This window comes from Lathyrus oleraceus, chromosome 5 (assembly GCF_024323335.1).
Source record: "Lathyrus oleraceus cultivar Zhongwan6 chromosome 5, CAAS_Psat_ZW6_1.0, whole genome shotgun sequence".
In the NCBI taxonomy this organism is placed as follows: domain Eukaryota; kingdom Viridiplantae; phylum Streptophyta; class Magnoliopsida; order Fabales; family Fabaceae; genus Lathyrus; species Lathyrus oleraceus.
This window is the reverse complement of record NC_066583.1, coordinates 581,774,960-581,798,648: the sequence shown is the minus strand read 5'-3', so window position 1 is coordinate 581,798,648 and position 23,689 is coordinate 581,774,960. Positions and strand designations below refer to the sequence as shown.

The following is a 23,689-nucleotide window of genomic DNA, read 5'->3' as shown; positions in this document are numbered from 1 at the left end:
AACTTAAAGGGGTAATTCTAGTTATTAAATGTTTTGTTACTTTTGAATATAATTTTATGTAATTTATTCCATGTGTTTATTTTCTTATTAAATATTTTAAAAATTTATTGTAAATGTTAAAAAAAATGCCAAACTTTTTACATGAAAAATGTACTGTTTAATATAAAAAAAATTAATAATCACCAAAATTTGGATATTTAGAAAACTAAATTATTTTTTAAATATTCACCACCAAGATCTGCTCGAATGATTTTAATATTCGTCTCCAATTGATTTTGTTCTTACTTTTGAATTTCTTGAACTTTTCAAAGGATTTAGATTTGTGTATCATTAAATACGCATAACTATATCTACTATAATCATCAATAAATAGTATGAAGTATCAAATACCTCTGATGCCTAATTTATTCAATGATTCACATACATCAGTATATACAGACATGTTGGTCCACCCATATGTAAAACACTCTTATCTCTATCTTCAAAAGAGGACCCATTAATTTAATACATAACATAAGATTTAATGATATTTTAGTTTCTATAAAATTTACATTTATTTTAGCTTATTCTCCATAAGTTTTATTTCTTATAACAAACATCCCATGAAAATGAGATGACATTCGAGTACAAGATTCAGAAAAGGAAATGATAAAATACATTAAGCCAAATCTCGTCCATGAGATAGAACCCAAAGCGATTGATAGATCACTTTAGTCTACAGCTAACCATTGTTGATACATGGAATTGAGTGTTGTAAACAAAAAACATTTTCTTTATAATAGTCCAACATCGAAGATCTGGAGATATAGAATTACATGACTGCTATAATAATAGTAGATTATAGTGTTATTAATCAATGAGTCTTCAGGAAGTAATGAGAAATGATCGTCTAGTCTCCCATTAAATATGCGAGTTGGGTGTCTGCCCTAATCTTGGTTATGACAATTGGGCACTCTCCTTTGACCAATCTGATCTCTATAGTCCAAACCTAAAGGGCGTAATTCTAGTTATAAAATGCTTTGTTACTTTTGAATTTAATTTTATGTAATTTATTCCATGTGTTTATTTTCTTATTTAGTATTTTTAAAATTTATTATAAGTGTTAAAAAAATGCCAAACTTTTTACATGACAAATTTACTATTTAATATATAAAAAATTAATAAGCACCGAATTTGGATATTTAGAAAACTAAATTATTTGTTTAATATTCACCACCTTGATCAGCTCGCATGATTTTAATATTAATGTCCAATTGAATTTATTCTTCATTTTGAATTTCTTAAACTTTTCAAAGGATTTAGATTTGGGTATCATTAAATACACATAACCATATCTACTATAATCATCAATAAATATGATGAAGTGCTAAATACTTCTAATGCCTAATGTACTCAATGATTCACATACATCAATATATACATACATGTTGGTCCACCCATATGTAAAACACCCTTTTGTCTATCTTAAAAATGAGGATCCATTAATTTAAAATATTTGAAGATTAAATTTACTACATTACATAAGATGAAATGATATTTTAGTTTCTAAAAAATTTACATTTACTTAAGTTTATTATCCATGAGTTTTATTTCTTATAACATCCCATGAAAATGAGACGACATTCGAGTACAAGATTCAGAAAAGAAAAAGATAAAATACATTAAGCCAAATCTCGTACATTAGATAGAACCCAAAGCGATTGATAAATTCCTTAAATCTGCAGCTAAACTAATACAACATTGAGGCACAACAAAATTGGAAGTGGTGTTGTATTTTATTGCTACATGGAATTGAGTGTTGCAAAACAAAAAACACGTGCTTTATATTAGTCCTACATCGAAGATCTGGAGATATAGAAATACACGGCCCCTATAAGAATAGTATATTATAGTGTTACTAATCAATGATTCTTAAGGCAGTAATGAGATATGATGAGTTATGCGAGTTGGGTGTCTGCCCCAAGCTTAGTTACGACAATTGGGCACTCTCCTTTGACCAATTTGATCTCTATAGCCCAAACCTAAAAGGGGTAAATCTAGTTATAAAATATTTTGTTACTTTTGAATTTAGTTTTATGTAAAATTTATTGTAAATGTTACAAAAATGCCAAATTTTTACATGACAAATTTACTTGTTTAATATAAAAGGATTTAATAAACACGAAAAATTGGATATTTAGAGAGCTAAACTATTTTTTAAATATTCACCATTTTGATTAGCTCGAATGATTTGAATATTCATGTCCAATTGATTTTTTTCTTCATTTTAAATTTCTTGAACTTTTCAAAGGAATAAGATTTGTGTATCATTAAATACGCATAACTATATCTACTATAATCATCAATAAATATGATGAAGTACAAAATACCTCTTATGCCTAATGTATCCAATGATTCACATACATCAGTATATACACACATGTTGGTCCACCCATATGTAAAACACCCTTATCTCTATCTTCAAAAGAGGAGCCATTAATTTAAATATATTTTCAAGATTAAATTTAATACATAACATAAGATTAAATGATATTTTAGTTTCTATAAAATTTACATTTATTTAAGCTTATTCTCCATAAGTTTTATTTCTTATAACATCCCAGGAAAATTAGATGACTTTCGAGTACAAGATTCAGAAAAGAAAAAGATAAAATACAGTAAGCCAAATCTCGTCCATGAGATAGAACCCAATGTGATTGATAGATCACTTTAATCTGCAGCTAAACTAATTCAACATTAAGCCGCACAATAAAATTGGAAGTGGTGTTGTAACTTGTTGCTACATAGAATTCAGTGTTGTAAACAAAAAACATTTTCTTTATATTAATCCCACATCGAAGATCTGGAGATATAAAAATACATGACCGCTATAAGAATAGTAGATTATAGTGTTATTAATCAATGATTCTTCAGGCAGTAATGAGATATGTTGAGGGGTCTAGTCTCGCATTAAATATGCGAGTTGGGTGTCTGCCCCAAGCCTGGTTACGACAATTGGGCACTCTCCTTCGACCAATCTGATCTCTATAGTCCAAACCTAAAGGGGGTAATTCTAGTTATTAAATGTTTTGTTACTTTTGAATATAATTTTATGTAATTTATTCCATGTGTTTATTTTCTTATTAAATATTTTAAAAATTTATTGTAAATGTTAAAAAAAATGCCAAACTTTTTAAATGACAAATGTACTGTTTAATATAAAAAAAATTAATAATCACCAAAATTTGGATATTTAGAAAACTAAATTATTTTTTAAATATTCACCACCAAGATCTGCTCGAATGATTTTAATATTCATGTCCAATTGATTTTGTTCTAAATTTTGAATTTCTTGAACTTTTCAAAGGATTTAGATTTGTGTATCATTAAATACGCATAACTATATCTACTATAATCATCAATAAATAGGATGAAGTATTAAATACCTCTTTTGCCTAATTTATTCAATGATTCACATTAATCAGTATATACAGACATGTTGGTCCACCCATATGTAAAACACTTTTATCTCTATCTTCAAAAGAGGACCCATTAATTTAATACATAACATAAGATTTAATGATATTTTAGTTTCTATAAAATTTACATTTATTTAAGCTTATTCTCCATAAGTTTTATTTCTTATAACAAACATCCCATGAAAATGAGATGACATTCGAGTATAAGATTCAGAAAAGAAAAAGATAAAATACATTAAGCCAAATCTCGTCCATGAGATAGAACCCTAAGCGATTGATAGATCACTTTAGTCTATAGCTAAACATTGAGCCGCACAATAAAATTCAAAGTGGTGTTGTAAACTTGTTGCTACATGGAATTGAGTGTTGTAAACAAAAAACATTTTCTTTATAATAGTCCTACATCGAAGATCTGGAGATATAAAAATACATGCCTGCTATAATAATAGTAGATTATAGTGTTATTAATCAATGATTCTTCAGGAAGTAATGAGAAATGATCGTCTAGTCTCGCATTAAATATGCGAGTTGGGTGTCTGCCCTAATCTTGGTTACGACAATTGGGCACTCTTCTTTTGACCAATCTGATCTCTATAATCCAAACCTAAAGGGCGTAATTCTAGTTATAAAATGCTTTTTTACTTTTGAATTTAATTTTATGTAATTTATTCCATGTGTTTATTTACTTATTTAGTATTTTTTAAATTTATTATAAATGTTAAAAAAATGCCAAACTTTTTAAATGACAAATTTACTATTTAATATAAAAAAAATTAATAAGCACCAAAATTTGGATATTTAGAAAACTAAATTATTTGTTAAATATTCACCACCTTGATCAGCTCGCATGATTTTAATATTAATGTCCAATTGATTTTATTCTTCATTTTGAATTTCTTAAACTTTTCAAAGGATTTAGATTTGGGTATCATTAAATACACATAACCATATCTACTATAATCATCAATAAATATGATGAAGTGCTAAATACTTCTAATGCCTAATGTACTCAATGATTCACATACATCAATATATACAGACATGTTGGTCCACCCATATGTAAAACACCCTTATGTCTATCTTAAAAATGAGGATCCATTAATTTAAAATATTTGAAGATTAAATTTAATACATAACATAAGATTAAATGATATTTTAGTTTCTATAAAATTTACATTTACTTAAGTTTATTATCCATGAGTTTTATTTCTTATAACATCCCATGAAAATGAGACGACATTCGAGTACAAGATTCAGAAAAGAAAAAGATAAAATACATTAAGCCAAATATAGTCCATTAGATAGACCCCAAAACGATTGATAGATCCCTTGAATCTGCAGCTAAACTAATACAACATTGAGCTGCACAACAAAATTGGAAGTGGTGTTGTAACTTGATGCTACTTGGAATATAGTGTTGTAAACAAAAAACATGTGCTTTATATTAGTCCTGCATCGAAGATCTGGAGATATAGAAATACATGACCCCTATAAGAATAGTAGATTATAGTGCTATTAATCAATGATTCTTCAGGCAGTAATGAGATATGATGAGTGGTCTAGTCTCACATTGCATATGTGACTTGGGTGTCTGCCCCAAGCCTTGTTACGACAATTGGGCACTCTCCTTTGACCAATTTGATCTCTATAGCCCAAACCTAAAGGGGGTAAGTCTAGTTATAAAATATTTTGTTACTTTTGAATTTAGTTTTATGTAATTTAGTCCACGTGTTTATTTTCTTATTAAATGTTTTTAAAATTTATTGTAAATGTTAAAAAAATGACAAATTTTTACATGACAAATTTACTTGTTTAATATAAAAAAAATTAATAAACACCAAAAATTGGATATTTACAGAGCTAAACTATTTTTAAATATTCACCACCTTGATCAACTCGAATGATTTGAATATTCATGTCCAATTGATTTTTTTCTTCATTTTAAATTTCTTGAACTTTTCAAATGATTTAGATTTGTGTATCATTAAATACGCATAACTATATCTACTATAATCATCAATAAATATGATGAAGTGCAAAATACCTCTTATGCCTAATGTATTCAATGATTCACATACATCAGTATATACAAACATGTTGGTCCACCAATATGTAAAACACCCGTATCTCTATCTTCAAAAGAGGAGCCATTAATTTAAAGATATTTGAAGATTAAATTTAATACATAACATAAGATTAAATGATATTTTAGTTTCTATGAAATTTACATTTATTTAAGCTTATTCTCCATAAGTTTTATTTCTTATAACATCCCACGAAAATGAGATGACTTTCGAGTACAAGATTCAGAAAAGAAAAAGATAAAATACAGTAAGCCAAATCTCGTCCATGAGATAGAACCCAATCTGATTGATAGATCACTTCAATCTGCAGCTAAACTAATGCAACATTAAGCCGCACAATAAAATTGGAAGTGGTGTTGTAACTTGTTGCTACATAGAATTCAGTGTTGTAAACAAAAAACATTTTCTTTATATTAATCCCACATCGAAGATCTGGAGATATAAAAATACATGACCGCTATAAGAATAGTAGATTATAGTGTTATTAATCAATGATTCTTCAGGCAGTAATGAGATATGATGAGGGGTCTAGTCTCGCATTAAATATGCGAGTTGGGTGTCTGCCCCAAGCCTGGTTACGACAATTGGGCACTCTCCTTCGACCAATCTGATCTCTATAGTCCAAACCTAAAGGGGGTAATTCTAGTTATTAAATGTTTTGTTACTTTTGAATATAATTTTATGTAATTTATTCCATGTGTTTATTTTCTTATTAAATATTTTAAAAATTTATTGTAAATGTTAAAAAAAATGCCAAACTTTTTAAATGACAAATGTACTGTTTAATATAAAAAAAATTAATAATCACCAAAATTTGGATATTTAGAAAACTAAATTATTTTTTAAATATTCACCACCAAGATCTGCTCGAATGATTTTAATATTCATGTCCAATTGATTTTGTTCTAATTTTGAATTTCTTGAACTTTTCAAAGGATTTAGATTTGTGTATCATTAAATACGCATAACTATATCTACTATAATCATCAATAAATAGGATGAAGTATTAAATACCTCTTTGCCTAATTTATTCAATGATTCACATTAATCAGTATATACAGACATGTTGGTCCACCCATATGTAAAACACTTTTATCTCTATCTTCAAAAGAGGACCCATTAATTTAATACATAACATAAGATTTAATGATATTTTAGTTTCTATAAAATTTACATTTATTTAAGCTTATTCTCCATAAGTTTTATTTCTTATAACAAACATCCCATGAAAATGAGATGACATTCGAGTATAAGATTCAGAAAAGAAAAAGATAAAATACATTAAGCCAAATCTCGTCCATGAGATAGAACCCTAAGCGATTGATAGATCACTTTAGTCTATAGCTAAACATTGAGCCGCACAATAAAATTCAAAGTGGTGTTGTAAACTTGTTGCTACATGGAATTGAGTGTTGTAAACAAAAAACATTTTCTTTATAATAGTCCTACATCGAAGATCTGGAGATATAAAAATACATGCCTGCTATAATAATAGTAGATTATAGTGTTATTAATCAATGATTCTTCAGGAAGTAATGAGAAATGATCGTCTAGTCTCGCATTAAATATGCGAGTTGGGTGTCTGCCCTAATCTTGGTTACGACAATTGGGCACTCTTCTTTTGACCAATCTGATCTCTATAATCCAAACCTAAAGGGCGTAATTCTAGTTATAAAATGCTTTTTTACTTTTGAATTTAATTTTATGTAATTTATTCCATGTGTTTATTTTCTTATTTAGTATTTTTTAAATTTATTATAAATGTTAAAAAAATGCCAAACTTTTTAAATGACAAATTTACTATTTAATATAAAAAAAATTAATAAGCACCAAAATTTGGATATTTAGAAAACTAAATTATTTGTTAAATATTCACCACCTTGATCAGCTCGCATGATTTTAATATTAATGTCCAATTGATTTTATTCTTCATTTTGAATTTCTTAAACTTTTCAAAGGATTTAGATTTGGGTATCATTAAATACACATAACCATATCTACTATAATCATCAATAAATATGATGAAGTGCTAAATACTTCTAATGCCTAATGTACTCAATGATTCACATACATCAATATATACAGACATGTTGGTCCACCCATATGTAAAACACCCTTATGTCTATCTTAAAAATGAGGATCCATTAATTTAAAATATTTGAAGATTAAATTTAATACATAACATAAGATTAAATGATATTTTAGTTTCTATAAAATTTACATTTACTTAAGTTTATTATCCATGAGTTTTATTTCTTATAACATCCCATGAAAATGAGACGACATTCGAGTACAAGATTCAGAAAAGAAAAAGATAAAATACATTAAGCCAAATATAGTCCATTAGATAGACCCCAAAACGATTGATAGATCCCTTGAATCTGCAGCTAAACTAATACAACATTGAGCTGCACAACAAAATTGGAAGTGGTGTTGTAACTTGATGCTACATGGAATTAGTGTTGTAAACAAAAAACATGTGCTTTATATTAGTCCTGCATCGAAGATCTGGAGATATAGAAATACATGACCCCTATAAGAATAGTAGATTATAGTGTTATTAATCAATGATTCTTCAGGCAGTAATGAGATATGATGAGTGGTCTAGTCTCACATTGCATATGCGACTTGGGTGTCTGCCCCAAGCCTTGTTACGACAATTGGGCACTCTCCTTTGACCAATTTGATCTCTATAGCCCAAACCTAAAGGGGGTAAGTCTAGTTATAAAATATTTTGTTACTTTTGAATTTAGTTTTATGTAATTTATTCCACGTGTTTATTTTCTTATTAAATGTTTTTAAAATTTATTGTAAATGTTAAAAAAATGACAAATTTTTACATGACAAATTTACTTGTTTAATATAAAAAAAATTAATAAACACCAAAAATTGGATATTTACAGAGCTAAACTATTTTTAAATATTCACCACCTTGATCAACTCGAATGAATTGAATATTCATGTCCAATTGATTTTTTTCTTCATTTTAAATTTCTTGAACTTTTCAAATGATTTAGATTTGTGTATCATTAAATACGCATAACTATATCTACTATAATCATCAATAAATATGATGAAGTGCAAAATACCTCTTATGCCTAATGTATTCAATGATTCACATACATCAGTATATACAAACATGTTGGTCCACCAATATGTAAAACACCCGTATCTCTATCTTCAAAAGAGGAGCCATTAATTTAAAGATATTTGAAGATTAAATTTAATACATAACATAAGATTAAATGATATTTTAGTTTCTATAAAATTTACATTTATTTAAGCTTATTCTCCATAAGTTTTATTTCTTATAACATCCCACGAAAATGAGATGACTTTCGAGTACAAGATTCAGAAAAGAAAAAGATAAAATACAGTAAGCCAAATCTCGTCCATGAGATAGAACCCAATCTGATTGATAGATCACTTCAATCTGCAGCTAAACTAATGCAACATTAAGCCGCACAATAAAATTGGAAGTGGTGTTGTAACTTGTTGCTACATGGAATTCAGTGTTGTAAACAAAAAACATTTGCTTTATATTAATCCCACATCGAAGATCTGGAGATATAAAAATACATGACCGCTATAAGAATAGTAGATTATAGTGTTATTAATCAATGATTCTTCAGGCAGTAATGAGAAATGATCGTCTAGTCTCGCATTAAATATGCGAGTTGGGTGTCTGCCCTAATCTTGGTTACGACAATTGGGCACTCTCCTTTGACCAATCTGATCTCTATAGTCCAAAACTAAAGGGCGTAATTCTAGTTATAAAATGCTTTTTTACTTTTGAATTTAATTTTATGTAATTTATTCCATGTGTTTATTTTCTTATTTAGTATTTTTTAAATTTATTATAAATGTTAAAAAAATGTCAAACTTTTTACATGACAAATTTACTATTTAATATAAAGAAAATTAATAAGCACCAAAATTTGGATATTTAGAAAACTAAATTATTTGTTTAATATTCACCACCTTGATCAGCTCGCATGATTTTAATATTAATGTCCAATTGATTTTATTCTTCATTTTGAATTTCTTAAACTTTTCAAAGGATTTAGATTTGGGTATCATTAAATACACATAACCATATCTACTATAATCATCAATAAGTATGATGAAGTGCTAAATACTTCTAATGCCTAATGTACTTAACGATTCACATACATCAATATATACAGACATGTTGGTCCACACATATGTAAAACACCCTTATGTCTATCTTAAAAATGAGGATCCATTAATTTAAAATATTTGAAGATTAAATTTAATACATAACATAAGATTAAATGATATTTTAGTTTCTATAAAATTTACATTTACTTAAGTTTATTATCCATGAGTTTTATTTCTTATAACATCCCATGAAAATGAGACGACATTCGAGTACAAGATTCAGAAAAGAAAAAGATAAAATACATTAAGCCAAATATAGTCCATTAGATAGACCCCAAAACGATTGATAGATCCCTTGAATCTGCAGCTAAACTAATACAACATTGAGCTGCACAACAAAATTGGAAGTGGTGTTGTAACTTGATGCTACATGGAATTGAGTGTTGTAAACAAAAAACATGTGCTTTATATTAGTCCTGCATCGAAGATCTGGAGATATAGAAATACATGACCCCTATAAGAATAGTAGATTATAGTGCTATTAATCAATGATTCTTCAGGCAGTAATGAGATATGATAAGTGGTCTAGTCTCACATTGCATATGCGACTTGGGTGTCTGCCCCAAGCCTTGTTACGACAATTGGGCACTCTCCTTTGACCAATTTGATCTCTATAGCCCAAACCTAAAGGGGGTAAGTCTAGTTATAAAATATTTTGTTACTTTTGAATTTTTAGTTTTATGTAATTTATTCCACGTGTTTATTTTCTGATTAAATATTTTTAAAATTTATTGTAAATGTTAAAAAAATGACAAATTTTTACATGACAAATTTACTTGTTTAATATAAAAAAAAATAATAAACACCAAAAATTGGATATTTACAGAGCTAAACTATTTTTAAATATTCACCACCTTGATCAACTCGAATGATTTGAATATTCATGTCTAATTGATTTTTTTCTTCATTTTAAATTTCTTGAACTTTTCAAATGATTTAGATTTGTGTATCATTAAATACGCATAGCTATATCTACTATAATCATCAATAAATATGATGAAGTGCAAAATACCTCTTATGCCTAATGTATTCAATGATTTACATACATCAGTATATACAAACATGTTGGTCCACCTATATGTAAAACAACCTATCTCTATCTTCAAAAGAGGAGCCATTAATTTAAAGATATTTGAAGATTAAATTTAATACATAACATAAGATTAAATGATATTTTAGTTTCTATAAAATTTACATTTATTTAAGCTTATTCTCCATAAGTTTTATTTCTTATAACATCCCACGAAAATGAGATGACTTTCGAGTACAAGATTCAGAAAAGAAAAAGATAAAATACAGTAAGCCAAATCTCATCCATGAGATAGAACCCAATCCGATTGATAGATCACTTCAATCTGCAGCTAAACTAATGCAACATTAAGCCGCACAATAAAATTGGAAGTGGTGTTGTAACTTGTTGTTACATGGAATTCAGTGTTGTAAACAAAAAACATTTGCTTTATATTAATCCCACATCGAAGATCTGGAGATATAAAAATACATGACCGCTATAAGAATAGTAGATTATAGTGTTATTAATCAATGATTCTTCAGGCAGTAATGAGATATGATGAGGGGTCTAGTCTCGCATTAAATATGCGAGTTGGGTGTCTGCCCCAAGCCTGGTTACGACAATTGGGCACTCTCCTTCGACCAATCTGATCTCTATAGTCCAAACCTAAAGGGGGTAATTCTAGTTATTAAATGTTTTGTTACTTTTGAATATAATTTTATGTAATTTATTCCATGTGTTTATTTTCTTATTAAATATTTTAAAAATTTATTGTAAATGTTAAAAAAAATGCCAAACTTTTTAAATGACAAATGTACTGTTTAATATAAATAAAATTAATAATCACCAAAATTTGGATATTTAGAAAACTAAATTATTTTTTAAATATTCACCATCAAGATCTGCTCGAATGATTTTAATATTCGTCTCCAATTGATTTTGTTCTTAATTTTGAATTTCTTGAACTTTTCAAAGGATTTAGATTTGTGTATCATTAAATAAGCATAACTCTATCTACTATAATCATCAATAAATAGTATGAAGTATTAAATACCTTTGATGCCTAATTTATTCAATGATTCACATACATCAGTATATACAAACATGTTGGTCCACCCATATGTAAAAGACTCGTATCTCTATCTTCAAAAGAGGACCCATTAATTTAATACATAACATATGATTTAATGATATTTTAGTTTCTATAAAATTTACATTTATTTTAGCTTATTCTTCATCAGTTTTATTTCTTATAACAAACATCCCATGAAAATGAGATGACATTCGAGTATAAGATTCAGAAAAGAAAAAGATAAAATACATTAAGCCAAATCTCGTCCATGAGATAGAACTCAAAGCGATTGATAGATCACTTTAGTCTACAGCTAAACATTGAGCCGCACAATAAAATTCAAAGTGGTGTTGTAAACTTGTTGCTACATGGAATTGAGTGTTGTAAACAAAAAACATTTTCTTTATAATAGTCCTACATCGAAGATCTGAAGATATAAAAATACATGCCTGCTATAATAATAGTAGATTATAGTGTTATTAATCAATGATTCTTCAGGAAGTAATGAGAAATGATCGTCTAGTCTCGCATTAAATATGCGAGTTGGGTGTCTGCCCTAATCTTGGTTACGACAATTGGGCACTCTTCTTTGACCAATCTGATCTCTATAGTCCAAACCTAAAGGGCGTAATTCTAGTTATAAAATGCTTTTTTACTTTTGAATTTAATTTTATGTAATTTATTCCATGTGTTTATTTTCTTATTTAGTATTTTTTAAATTTATTATAAATGTTAAAAAAATGTCAAACTTTTTACATGACAAATTTACTATTTAATATAAAAAAAATTAATAAGCACCAAAATTTGGATATTTAGAAAACTAAATTATTTGTTTAATATTCACCACCTTGATCAGCTCGCATGATTTTAATATTAATGTCCAATTGATTTTATTCTTCATTTTGAATTTCTTAAACTTTTCAAAGGATTTAGATTTGGGTGTCATTAAATACACATAACCATATCTACTATAATCATCAATAAATATGATGAAGTGCTAAATACTTCTAATGCCTAATGTACTCAATGATTCACATACATCAATATATACAGACATGTTGGTCCACCCATATGTAAAACACCCTTATGTCTATCTTAAAAATGAGGATCCATTAATTTAAAATATTTGAAGATTAAATTTAATACATAACATAACATTAAATGATATTTTAGTTTCTATAAAATTTACATTTACTTAAGTTTATCATCCATGAGTTTTATTTCTTATAACATCCCATGAAAATGAGACGACATTCGAGTACAAGATTCAGAAAAGAAAAAGATAAAATACATTAAGCCAAATATAGTCCATTAGATAGACCCCAAAACAATTGATAGATCCCTTGAATCTGCAGCTAAACTAATACAACATTGAGCTACACCACAAAATTGGAAGTGGTGTTGTAACTTGATGCTACATGGAATTGAGTGTTGTAAACAAAAAACATGTGCTTTATATTACTCCTGCATCGAAGATCTGGAGATATAGAAATACATGACCCCTATAAGAATAGTAGATTATAGTGCTATTAATCAATGATTCTTCAGGCAGTAATGAGATATGATGAGTGGTCTAGTCTCACATTGCATATGCGACTTGGGTGTCTGCCCCAAGCCTTGTTACGACAATTGGGCACTCTCCTTTGACCAATTTGATCTCTATAGCCCAAACCTAAAGGGGGTAAGTCTAGTTATAAAATATTTTGTTAATTTTGAATTTAGTTTTATGTAATTTATTCCACGTGTTTATTTTCTTATTAAATGTTTTTAAAATTTATTGTAAATGTTAAAAAAATGACAAATTTTTACATGACAAATTTACTTGTTTAATATAAAAAAAATTAATAAACACCAAAAATTGGATATTTACAGAGCTAAACTATTTTTAAATATTCACCACCTTGATCAACTCGAATGATTTGAATATTCATGTCCAATTGATTTTTTTCTTCATTTTAAATTTCTTGAACTTTTCAAATGATTTAGATTTGTGTATCATTAAATACGCATAACTATATCTACTATAATCATCAATAAATATGATGAAGTGCAAAATACCTCTTATGCCTAATGTATTCAATGATTCACATACATCAGTATATACAAACATGTTGGTCCACCTATATGTAAAACAACCTATCTCTATCTTCAAAAGAGGAGCCATTAATTTAAAGATATTTGAAGATTAAATTTAATACATAACATAAGATTAAATGATATTTTAGTTTCTATAAAATTTACATTTATTTAAGCTTATTCTCCATAAGTTTTATTTCTTATAACATCCCACGAAAATGAGATGACTTTCGAGTACAAGATTCAGAAAAGAAAAAGATAAAATACAGTAAGCCAAATCTCGTCCATGAGATAGAACCCAATCCGATTGATAGATCACTTCAATCTGCAGCTAAACTAATGCAACATTAAGCCGCACAATAAAATTGGAAGTGGTGTTGTAACTTGTTGCTACATGGAATTCAGTGTTGTAAACAAAAAACATTTGCTTTATATTAATCCCACATCGAAGATCTGGAGATATAAAAATACATGACCGCTATAAGAATAGTAGATTATAGTGTTATTAATCAATGATTCTTCAGGCAGTAATGAGATATGATGAGGGGTCTAGTCTCGCATTAAATATGCGAGTTGGGTGTCTGCCCCAAGCCTGGTTACGACAAATGGGCACTCTCCTTCGACCAATCTGATCTCTATAGTCCAAACCTAAAGTGGGTAATTCTAGTTATTAAATGTTTTGTTACTTTTGAATATAATTTTATGTAATTTATTCCATGTGTTTATTTTCTTATTAAATATTTTAAAAATTTATTGTAAATGTTAAAAAAAATGCCAAACTTTTTAAATGACAAATGTACTGTTTAATATAAAAAAAATTAATAATCACCAAAATTTGGATATTTAGAAAACTAAATTATTTTTTAAATATTCACCACCAAGATCTGCTCGAATGATTTTAATATTCATGTCCAATTGATTTTGTTCTTAATTTTGAATTTCATGAACTTTTCAAAGGATTTAGATTTGTGTAGCATTAAATACGCATAACTATATCTACTTTAATCATCAATAAATAGTATGAAGTATTAAATACGTTTGATGCCTAATTTATTCAATGATTCACATACATCAGTATATACAGACATGTTGGTCCACCCATATGTAAAACACTCTTATCTCTATCTTCAAAAGAGGACCCATTAATTTAATACATAACATATGATTTAATGATATTTTAGTTTCTATAAAATTTACATTTATTTAAGCTTATTCTCCATCAGTTTTATTTCTTATAACAAACATCCCATGAAAATGAGATGACATTCGAGTACAAGATTCAGAAAAGGAAATGATAAAATACATTAAGCCAAATCTCGTCCATGAGATAGAACCCAAAGCGATTGATAGATCACTTTAGTCTACAGCTAAACATTGAGCCGCACAATAAAATTCAAAGTGGTGTTGTAAACTTGTTGCTACATGGAATTGAGTGTTGTAAACAAAAAACATTTTCTTTATAATAGTCCTACATCGAAGATCTGGAGATATAAAAATACATGCCTGCTACAATAATAGTAGATTATAGTGTTATTAATCAATGATTCTTCAGGAAGTAATGAGAAATGATCGTCTAGTCTCGCATTAAATATGCGAGTTGGGTGTCTGCCCTAATCTTGGTTACGACAATTGGGCACTCTCCTTTGACCAATCTGATCTCTATAGTCCAAACCTAAAGGGCGTAATTCTAGTTATAAAATGCTTTTTTACTTTTGAATTTAATTTTATGTAATTTATTCCATGTGTTTATTTTCTTATTTAGTATTTTTTAAATTTATTATAAATGTTTAAAAAATGTCAAACTTTTTGACATGACAAACTTACTATTTAATATAAAAAAAATTAATAAGCACCAAAATTTGGATATTTAGAAAACTAAATTATTTGTTTAATATTCACCACCTTGATCAGCTCGCATGATTTTAATATTAATGTCCAATTGATTTTATTCTTCATTTTGAATTTCTTAAACTTTTCAAAGGATATAGATTTGGGTATCATTAAATACACATTACCATATCTACTATAGTCATCAATAAATATGATGAAGTGCTAAATACTTCTAATGCCTAATGTACTCAATGATTCACATACATCAATATATACAGACATGTTGGTCCACCCATATGTAAAACACCCTTATGTCTATCTTAAAAATGAGGATCCATTAATTTAAAATATTTGAAGATTAAATTTATAAATAACATAAGATTAAATGATATTTTAGTTTCTATAAAATTTACATTTACTTAAGTTTATTATCCATGAGTTTTATTTCTTATAACATCCCATGAAAATGAGACGACATTCGAGTACAAGATTCAGAAAAGAAAAAGATAAAATACATTAAGCCAAATATAGTCCATTAGATAGACCCCAAAACGATTGATAGATCCCTTGAATCTGCAGCTAAACTAATACAACATTGAGCTGCACAACAAAATTGGAAGTGGTGTTGTAACTTGATGCTACATGGAATTGAGTGTTGTAAACAAAAAACATGTGCTTTATATTAGTCCTGCATCGAAGATCTGGAGATATAGAAATACATGACCCCTATAAGAATAGTAGATTATAGTGCTATTAATCAATGATTCTTCATGCAGTAATGAGATATGATGAGTGGTCTAGTCTCGCATTGCATATGCGACTTGGGTGTCTGCCCCAAGCCTTGTTACGACAATTGGGCACTCTCCTTTGACCAATTTGATCTCTATAGCCCAAACCTAAAGGGGGTAAGTCTAGTTATAAAATATTTTGTTACTTTTGAATTTAGTTTTATGGAATTTATTCCACGTGTTTATTTTCTTATTAAATATTTTTAAAATTTATTGTAAATGTTAAAAAAATGACAAATTTTTACATGACAAATTTACTTGTTTAATATAAAAAAAATTAATAACACCAAAAATTGGATATTTACAGAGCTAAACTATTTTTAAATATTCACCACCTTGATCAACTCGAAAGATTTGAATATTCATGTCCAATTGATTTTTTTCTTCATTTTAAATTTCTAGAACTTTTCAAATGATTTAGATTTGTGTATCATTAAATACGCATAACTATATCTACTATAATCATCAATAAATATGATGAAGTGCAAAATACCTCTTATGCCTAATGTATTCAATGATTCATATACATCAGTATATACAAACATGTTTGTCCACCAATATGTAAAACACCCGTATCTCTATCTTCAAAAGAGGAGCCATTAATTTAAAGATATTTGAAGATTAAATTTAATACATAACATAAGATTAAATGATATTTTAGTTTCTATAAAATTTACATTTATTTAAGCTTATTCTCCATAAGTTTTATTTCTTATAACATCCCACGAAAATGAGATGACTTTCGAGTACAAGATTCGGAAAAGAAAAAGATAAAATACAGTAAGCCAAATCTCGTCCATGAGATAGAACCCAATCCGATTGATAGATCACTTCAATCTGCAGCTAAACTAATGCAACATTAAGCCGCACAATAAAATTGGAAGTGGTGTTGTAACTTGTTGCTACATGGAATTCAGTGTTGTAAACGAAAAACATTTGCTTTATATTAATCCCACATCGAAGATCTGGAGATATAAAAGTACATGACCGCTATAAGAATAGTAGATTATAGTGTTATTAATAAATGAATCTTCAGGCAGTAATGAGATATGATGAGGGGTCTTGTCTCGCATTAAATATGCGAGTTGGGTGTCTGCCCCAAGCCTGGTTATGACAATTGGGCACTCTCCTTTGACCAATCTGATCTCTATAGTCCAAACCTAAAGGGGGTAATTCTAGTTATTAAATGTTTTGTTGCTTTTAAATATAATTATATGTAATTTATTCCATGTGTTTATTTTCTTATTAAATATTTTAAAAATTTATTGTAAATGTTAAAAAAAATGCCAAACTTTTTACATGACAAATGTACTGTTTAATATAAAAAAAATAATCACCAAAATTTGGATATTTAGAAAACTAAATTATTTTTTAAATATTCACCACCAAGATCTGCTCGAATGATTTTAATATTCGTCTCCAATTGATTTTGTTCTTACTTTTGAATTTCTTGAACTTTTCAAAGGATTTAGATTTGTGTATCATTAAATACGCATAACTATATCTACTATAATCATCAATAAATAGTATGAAGTATTAAATACCTCTGATGCCTAATTCATTCAATGATTCACATACATCAGTATATACAGACATGTTGGTCCACCCATATGTAAAACACTCTTATCTCTATCTTCAAAAGAAGGCCCATTAATTTAATACATAACATAAGATTTAATGATATTTTAGTTTCTATAAAATTTACATTTATTTTAGCTTATTCTCCATAAGTTTTATTTCTTATAACAAACATCCCATGAAAATGAGATGACATTCGAGTACAAGATTCAGAAAAGGAAATGATAAAATACATTAAGCCAAATCTCGTCCATGAGATAGAACCCAAAGCGATTGATAGATCACTTTAGTCTACAGCTAAACATTGAGCCGCACAATAAAATTCAAAGTGGTGTTGTAAACTTGTTGATACATGGAATTGAGTGTTGTAAACAAAAAACATTTTCTTTATAATAGTCCTACATCGAAGATCTGGAGATATAGAATTACATGACTGCTATAATAATAGTAGATTATAGTGATATTAATCAATGAGTCTTCAGGAAGTAATGAGAAATGATCGTCTAGTCTCCCATTAAATATGCGAGTTGGGTGTCTGCCCTAATCTTGGTTATGACAATTGGGCATTCTCCTTTGACCAATCTGATCTCTATAGTCCAAACCTAAAGGGCGTAATTCTAGTTATAAAATTCTTTGTTACTTTTGAATTTAATTTTTTGTAATTTATTCCATGTGTTTATTTTCTTATTTAGTATTTTTTAAATTTATTATAAATGTTAAAAAAATGCCAAACTTTTTACATGACAAATTTACTATTTAATATAAAAAAAATTAATAAGCACCAAAATTTGGATATTTAGAAAACTAAATTATTTGTTTAATATTCAGCACCTTGATCAGCTCGCATGATTTTAATATTAATGTCCAATTGATTTTATTCTTCATTTTGAATTTCTTAAACTTTTCAAAGGATTCAGATTTGGGTATCATTAAATACACATAACCATATCTACTATAATCATCAATAAATATGATGAAGTGCAAAATACTTCTAATGCCTAATGTACTCAATGATTCACATACATCAATATATACAGACATGTTGGTCCACCCATATGTAAAACACCCTTATGTCTATCTTAAAAATGAGGATCCATTAATTTAAAATATTTGAAGATTAAATTTAATACATAACATAAGATTAAATGATATTTTAGTTTCTATAAAATTTACATTTACTTAAGTTTATTATCCATGAGTTTTATTCCTTATAACATCCCATGAAAATGAGACGACATTCGAGTACAAGGTTCAGAAAAGAAAAAGATAAAATACATTAAGCCAAATATAGTCCATTAGATAGACCCCAAAACGATTGATAGATCCCTTGAATCTGCAGCTAAATTAATACAACATTGAGCTGCACAACAAAATTGGAAGTGGTGTTGTAACTTGTTGCTACATGGGATTGAGTGTTGTAAACAAAAAACATGTGCTTTATATTAGTCCTGCATCGAAGATCTGGAGATATAGAAATACGTGACCCCTATAAGAATAGTAGATTATAGTGCTATTAATCAATGATTCTTCAGGCAGTAATGAGATATGATGAGTGGTCTAGTCTCACATTGCATATGCGACTTGGGTGTCTGCCCCAAGCCTTGTTATGACAATTGGGCACTCTCCGTTGACCAATTTGATCTCTATAGCCAAAACCTAAAGGGGGTAAGTCTAGTTATAAAATATTTTGTTTCTTTTGAATTTAGTTTTATGTAATTTATTCCACGTGTTTATTTTCTTATTAAATGTTTTTAAAATTTATTGTAAATGTTAAAAAAATGACAAATTTTTACATGACAAATTTACTTGTTTAATAAAAAAAAATTTAATAAACACCAAAAATTGGATATTTAGAGAGCTAAATTATTTTTAAATATTCACCACCTTGATCAACTCGAATGATTTTAATATTCATGTCCAATTGATTTTTTCTTTCATTTTAAATTTCTTGAACTTTTCAAAGGATTTAGATTTGTGTATCATTAAATACGCATAACTATATCTACTATAATCATCAATAAATATGATGAAGTGCAAAATACCTCTTATGCCTAATGTATTCAATGATTCACATACATCAGTATATACAAACATGTTGGTCCACCCATATGTAAAACACCCGTATCTCTATCCTCAAAAGAGGAGCCATTAATTTAAAGATATTTGAAGATTAAATTTAATACATAACATAAGATTAAATGATATTTTAGTTTCTATAAAATTTACATTTATTTAAGCTTATTCTCCATAAGTTTTATTTCTTATAACATCCCACGAAAATGAGATGACTTTCGAATACAAGATTCAGAAAAGAAAAAGATAAAATACAGTAAGCCAAATCTCGTCCATGAGATAGAACCCAATGCGATTAATAGATCACTTCAATCTGCAGCTAAACTAATGCAACATTAAGCCGCACAACAAAATTGGAAGTGGTGTTGTAACTTGTTGCTACATGGAATTCAATGTTGTAAACAAAAAACATTTGCTTTATATTAATCCCACATCGAAGATCTGGAGATATAAAAATACATGACCGCTATAAGAATAGTAGATTATAGTGTTATTAATCAATGATTCTTCAGGCAGTAATGAGATATGATGAGGGGTCTAGTCTCGCATTAAATATGCGAGTTGGGTGTCTGCCCCAAGCCTGGTTACGAAAATTGGGCACTCTCCTTTGACCAATCTGATCTCTATAGTCCAAACCTAAAGGGGGTAATTCTAGTTATTAAATGTTTTGTTACTTTTGAATATAATTTTATGTAATTTATTCCATGTGTTTATTTTCTTATTAAATATTTTAAAAATTTATTGTAAATGTTAAAAATAAATGCCAAACTTTTTACATGACAAATGTACTGTTTAATATAAAAAAAATTAATAATCACCAAAATTTGGATATTTAGAAAACTAAATTATATTTTAAGTATTCACCACCAAGATCTGCTCGAATGATTTTAATATTCATGTCCAATTGATTTTGTTCTTAATTTTGAATTTCTTGAACTTTTCAAAGGATTTAGATTTGTGTATCATTAAATACGCATAACTATATCTACTATAATCATCAATAAATAGGATGAAGTATTAAATACCTCTTATGCCTAATTTATTCAGTGAATCACATACATCAGTATATACAAAGATGTTGGTCCATCCATATGTAAAACACTCTTATCTCTATCTTCAAAAGAGGACCCATTAATTTAATATATAACATAAGATTTAATGATATTTTAGTTTCTATAAAATTTACATTTATTTAAACTTATTCTCCATAAGTTTTATTTCTTATAACAAACATCCCATGAAAATGAGATGACATTCGAGTACAAGATTCAGAAAAGAAAAAGATAAAATACATTAAGCCAAATCTCGTCCATGAGATAGAACCCAAAGTGATTGATAGATCACTTTAGTCTACAGCTAAACATTGAGCCACACAATAAAATTCAAAGTGGTGTTGTAAACTTGTTGCTACATGGAATTGAGTGTTGTAAACAAAAAACATTTTCTTTATAATAGTCCTACATCGAAGATCTGGAGATATAGAAATACATGACTGCTATAATAATAGTAGATTATAGTGTTATTAAGCAATGATTCTTCAGGAAGTAATGAGATATGATGAGTCGTCTAGTCTCGCATTAAATATGTGAGTTGGGTGTCTGCCCTAATCCTGGTTACGACAATTGGGCACTCTCCTTTGACCAATCTGATCTCTATAGTCCAAACCTAAAGGGCGTAATTCTAGTTATAAAATGATTTGTTACTTTTGAATTTAATTTTATGTAATTTATTCCATGGGTTTATTTTCTTATTTAGTATTTTTTAAATTTATTATAAATGTTAAAAAAATGCCAAACTTTTTACATGACAAATTTACTATTTAATATAAAAAAAATTAATAAGCACCAAAATTTGGATATTTAGAAAACTAAATTATTTGTTTAATATTCACCACCTTGATCAGCTCGCATGATTTTAATATTAATGTCCAATTGATTTTATTCTTCATTTTGAATTTCTTAAACTTTTCAAAGGATTTAGATTTGGGTATCATTAAATACACATAACCATATCTACTATAATCATCAATAAATATGATGAAGTGCTAAATACTTCTAATGCCTAATGTACTCAATGATTCACATACATCAATATATACAGACATGTTGGTCCACCCATATGTAAAACACCCTTATGTCTATCTTAAAAATGAGGATCCATTAATTTAAAATATTTGAAGATTAAATTTAATACATAACATAAGATTAAATGATATTTTAGTTTCTATAAAATTTACATTTACTTAAGTTTATTATCCATGAGTTTTATTTCTTATAACATCCCATGAAAATGAGACGACATTCGAGTACAAGATTCAGAAAAGAAAAAGATATAATACATTAAGCCAAATATAGTCCAGTAGATAAAACTCAAAACGATTGATAGATCCCTTGAATCCACAGCTAAACTAATACAACATTGAGCTACACAACAAAATTGGAAGTGGTGTTGTAACTTGTTGCTACATGGAATTGAGTGTTGTAAACAAAAAACATGTGCTTTATATTAGTCCTGCATCGAAGATCTGGAGATATAGAAATACATGACCCCTATAAGAATAGTAGATTGTAGTGCTATTAATCAATGATTCTTCAGGCAGTAATGAGATATGATGAGTAGTCTAGTCTCACATTGCATATGCGACTTGGGTGTCTACCCCAAGCCTTGTTACGACAATTGGGCACTCTCCTTTGACCAATTTGATCTTTATAGCCCAAACCTAATGGGGGTAAGTCTGGTTATAAAATATTTTGTTACTTTTGAATTTAGTTTTATGTAATTTATTCAACGTGTTTATTTTCTTATTAAATGTTTTTAAAACCTATTATAAATGTTAAAAAAATGACAAATTTTTACATGACAAATTTACTTGTTTAATATAAAAAAAATTAATAAACACCAAAAATTGGATATTTAGAGAGCTAAACTATTTTTAAATATTCACCACCTTGATCAACTCGAATGATTTGAATATTCATGTCCAATTGATTTTTTTCTTCATTTTAAATTTCTTGAACTTTTCAAAGGATTTAGATTTGTGTATCATTAAATACGCATAACTATATCTACTACAATCATCAATAAATATGATGAAGTACTAAATACCTCTTATGTCTAATGTATTGAATGATTCCCATACATCAGTATATAAAAATATGTTGGTCCACCCATATGTAAAACACCCGTATCTCTATCTTCAAAACAGGAGCCATTAATTTAAAGATATTTGAAGATTAAATTTAATACATAACATAAGATTAAATGATATTTTAGTTTCTATAAAATTTACATTTATTTAAGCTTATTCTCCATAAGTTTTATTTCTTATAACATCCCACGAAAATGAGATGACTTTCGAGTACAAGATTCAGAAAAGAAAAAGATAAAATACAGTAAGCTAAATCTCGTCCATGAGATAGAACCCAATGCGATTGATAGATCACTTCAATCTGCAGCTAAACTAATGCAACATTAAGCCGCACAATAAAATTGGAAGTGGTGTTATAACTTGTTGCTACATGGAATTCAGTGTTGTA

At 27.9% G+C, this 23,689-nt stretch overlaps 21 non-coding genes across 21 annotated transcripts; all 21 read left to right on the top strand.

The window, feature by feature from the left end:
• Positions 1 to 876: 876 nt before the first annotated feature.
• On the top strand, positions 877 to 976 carry LOC127089941 (small nucleolar RNA Z279/snoR105/snoR108). The gene has a single exon (XR_007791489.1). It is a non-coding gene; the product is annotated as a small nucleolar RNA Z279/snoR105/snoR108 (small nucleolar RNA).
• A 1,945-nt stretch (positions 977 to 2,921) lies between these two features.
• LOC127089802 (small nucleolar RNA Z279/snoR105/snoR108) lies at positions 2,922 to 3,025 on the top strand. Its single transcript, XR_007791356.1, has one exon. It is a non-coding gene; the product is annotated as a small nucleolar RNA Z279/snoR105/snoR108 (small nucleolar RNA).
• A 924-nt stretch (positions 3,026 to 3,949) lies between these two features.
• LOC127089880 (small nucleolar RNA Z279/snoR105/snoR108) lies at positions 3,950 to 4,050 on the top strand. Its single transcript, XR_007791431.1, has one exon. It is a non-coding gene; the product is annotated as a small nucleolar RNA Z279/snoR105/snoR108 (small nucleolar RNA).
• A 950-nt stretch (positions 4,051 to 5,000) lies between these two features.
• LOC127089825 (small nucleolar RNA Z279/snoR105/snoR108) lies at positions 5,001 to 5,104 on the top strand. The gene has a single exon (XR_007791377.1). It is a non-coding gene; the product is annotated as a small nucleolar RNA Z279/snoR105/snoR108 (small nucleolar RNA).
• A 949-nt stretch (positions 5,105 to 6,053) lies between these two features.
• On the top strand, positions 6,054 to 6,157 carry LOC127089781 (small nucleolar RNA Z279/snoR105/snoR108). The gene has a single exon (XR_007791335.1). It is a non-coding gene; the product is annotated as a small nucleolar RNA Z279/snoR105/snoR108 (small nucleolar RNA).
• Positions 6,158 to 7,079: 922 nt separating this feature from the next.
• LOC127089878 (small nucleolar RNA Z279/snoR105/snoR108) lies at positions 7,080 to 7,180 on the top strand. Its single transcript, XR_007791429.1, has one exon. It is a non-coding gene; the product is annotated as a small nucleolar RNA Z279/snoR105/snoR108 (small nucleolar RNA).
• A 949-nt stretch (positions 7,181 to 8,129) lies between these two features.
• Positions 8,130 to 8,233, top strand: LOC127089867 (small nucleolar RNA Z279/snoR105/snoR108). The gene has a single exon (XR_007791418.1). It is a non-coding gene; the product is annotated as a small nucleolar RNA Z279/snoR105/snoR108 (small nucleolar RNA).
• Positions 8,234 to 9,182: 949 nt separating this feature from the next.
• On the top strand, positions 9,183 to 9,282 carry LOC127089894 (small nucleolar RNA Z279/snoR105/snoR108). The gene has a single exon (XR_007791445.1). It is a non-coding gene; the product is annotated as a small nucleolar RNA Z279/snoR105/snoR108 (small nucleolar RNA).
• A 950-nt stretch (positions 9,283 to 10,232) lies between these two features.
• On the top strand, positions 10,233 to 10,336 carry LOC127089876 (small nucleolar RNA Z279/snoR105/snoR108). Its single transcript, XR_007791427.1, has one exon. It is a non-coding gene; the product is annotated as a small nucleolar RNA Z279/snoR105/snoR108 (small nucleolar RNA).
• Positions 10,337 to 11,286: 950 nt separating this feature from the next.
• Positions 11,287 to 11,390, top strand: LOC127089780 (small nucleolar RNA Z279/snoR105/snoR108). Its single transcript, XR_007791334.1, has one exon. It is a non-coding gene; the product is annotated as a small nucleolar RNA Z279/snoR105/snoR108 (small nucleolar RNA).
• Positions 11,391 to 12,314: 924 nt separating this feature from the next.
• Positions 12,315 to 12,414, top strand: LOC127089887 (small nucleolar RNA Z279/snoR105/snoR108). The gene has a single exon (XR_007791437.1). It is a non-coding gene; the product is annotated as a small nucleolar RNA Z279/snoR105/snoR108 (small nucleolar RNA).
• A 950-nt stretch (positions 12,415 to 13,364) lies between these two features.
• Positions 13,365 to 13,468, top strand: LOC127089866 (small nucleolar RNA Z279/snoR105/snoR108). Its single transcript, XR_007791417.1, has one exon. It is a non-coding gene; the product is annotated as a small nucleolar RNA Z279/snoR105/snoR108 (small nucleolar RNA).
• Positions 13,469 to 14,416: 948 nt separating this feature from the next.
• On the top strand, positions 14,417 to 14,520 carry LOC127089812 (small nucleolar RNA Z279/snoR105/snoR108). The gene has a single exon (XR_007791365.1). It is a non-coding gene; the product is annotated as a small nucleolar RNA Z279/snoR105/snoR108 (small nucleolar RNA).
• Positions 14,521 to 15,444: 924 nt separating this feature from the next.
• LOC127089896 (small nucleolar RNA Z279/snoR105/snoR108) lies at positions 15,445 to 15,544 on the top strand. Its single transcript, XR_007791446.1, has one exon. It is a non-coding gene; the product is annotated as a small nucleolar RNA Z279/snoR105/snoR108 (small nucleolar RNA).
• A 950-nt stretch (positions 15,545 to 16,494) lies between these two features.
• LOC127089807 (small nucleolar RNA Z279/snoR105/snoR108) lies at positions 16,495 to 16,598 on the top strand. The gene has a single exon (XR_007791360.1). It is a non-coding gene; the product is annotated as a small nucleolar RNA Z279/snoR105/snoR108 (small nucleolar RNA).
• Positions 16,599 to 17,546: 948 nt separating this feature from the next.
• On the top strand, positions 17,547 to 17,650 carry LOC127089793 (small nucleolar RNA Z279/snoR105/snoR108). Its single transcript, XR_007791347.1, has one exon. It is a non-coding gene; the product is annotated as a small nucleolar RNA Z279/snoR105/snoR108 (small nucleolar RNA).
• A 920-nt stretch (positions 17,651 to 18,570) lies between these two features.
• On the top strand, positions 18,571 to 18,670 carry LOC127089943 (small nucleolar RNA Z279/snoR105/snoR108). Its single transcript, XR_007791491.1, has one exon. It is a non-coding gene; the product is annotated as a small nucleolar RNA Z279/snoR105/snoR108 (small nucleolar RNA).
• Positions 18,671 to 19,620: 950 nt separating this feature from the next.
• On the top strand, positions 19,621 to 19,724 carry LOC127089882 (small nucleolar RNA Z279/snoR105/snoR108). Its single transcript, XR_007791433.1, has one exon. It is a non-coding gene; the product is annotated as a small nucleolar RNA Z279/snoR105/snoR108 (small nucleolar RNA).
• Positions 19,725 to 20,673: 949 nt separating this feature from the next.
• Positions 20,674 to 20,777, top strand: LOC127089790 (small nucleolar RNA Z279/snoR105/snoR108). The gene has a single exon (XR_007791344.1). It is a non-coding gene; the product is annotated as a small nucleolar RNA Z279/snoR105/snoR108 (small nucleolar RNA).
• A 925-nt stretch (positions 20,778 to 21,702) lies between these two features.
• On the top strand, positions 21,703 to 21,806 carry LOC127089796 (small nucleolar RNA Z279/snoR105/snoR108). The gene has a single exon (XR_007791350.1). It is a non-coding gene; the product is annotated as a small nucleolar RNA Z279/snoR105/snoR108 (small nucleolar RNA).
• A 950-nt stretch (positions 21,807 to 22,756) lies between these two features.
• LOC127089924 (small nucleolar RNA Z279/snoR105/snoR108) lies at positions 22,757 to 22,860 on the top strand. The gene has a single exon (XR_007791473.1). It is a non-coding gene; the product is annotated as a small nucleolar RNA Z279/snoR105/snoR108 (small nucleolar RNA).
• Positions 22,861 to 23,689: the final 829 nt, after the last annotated feature.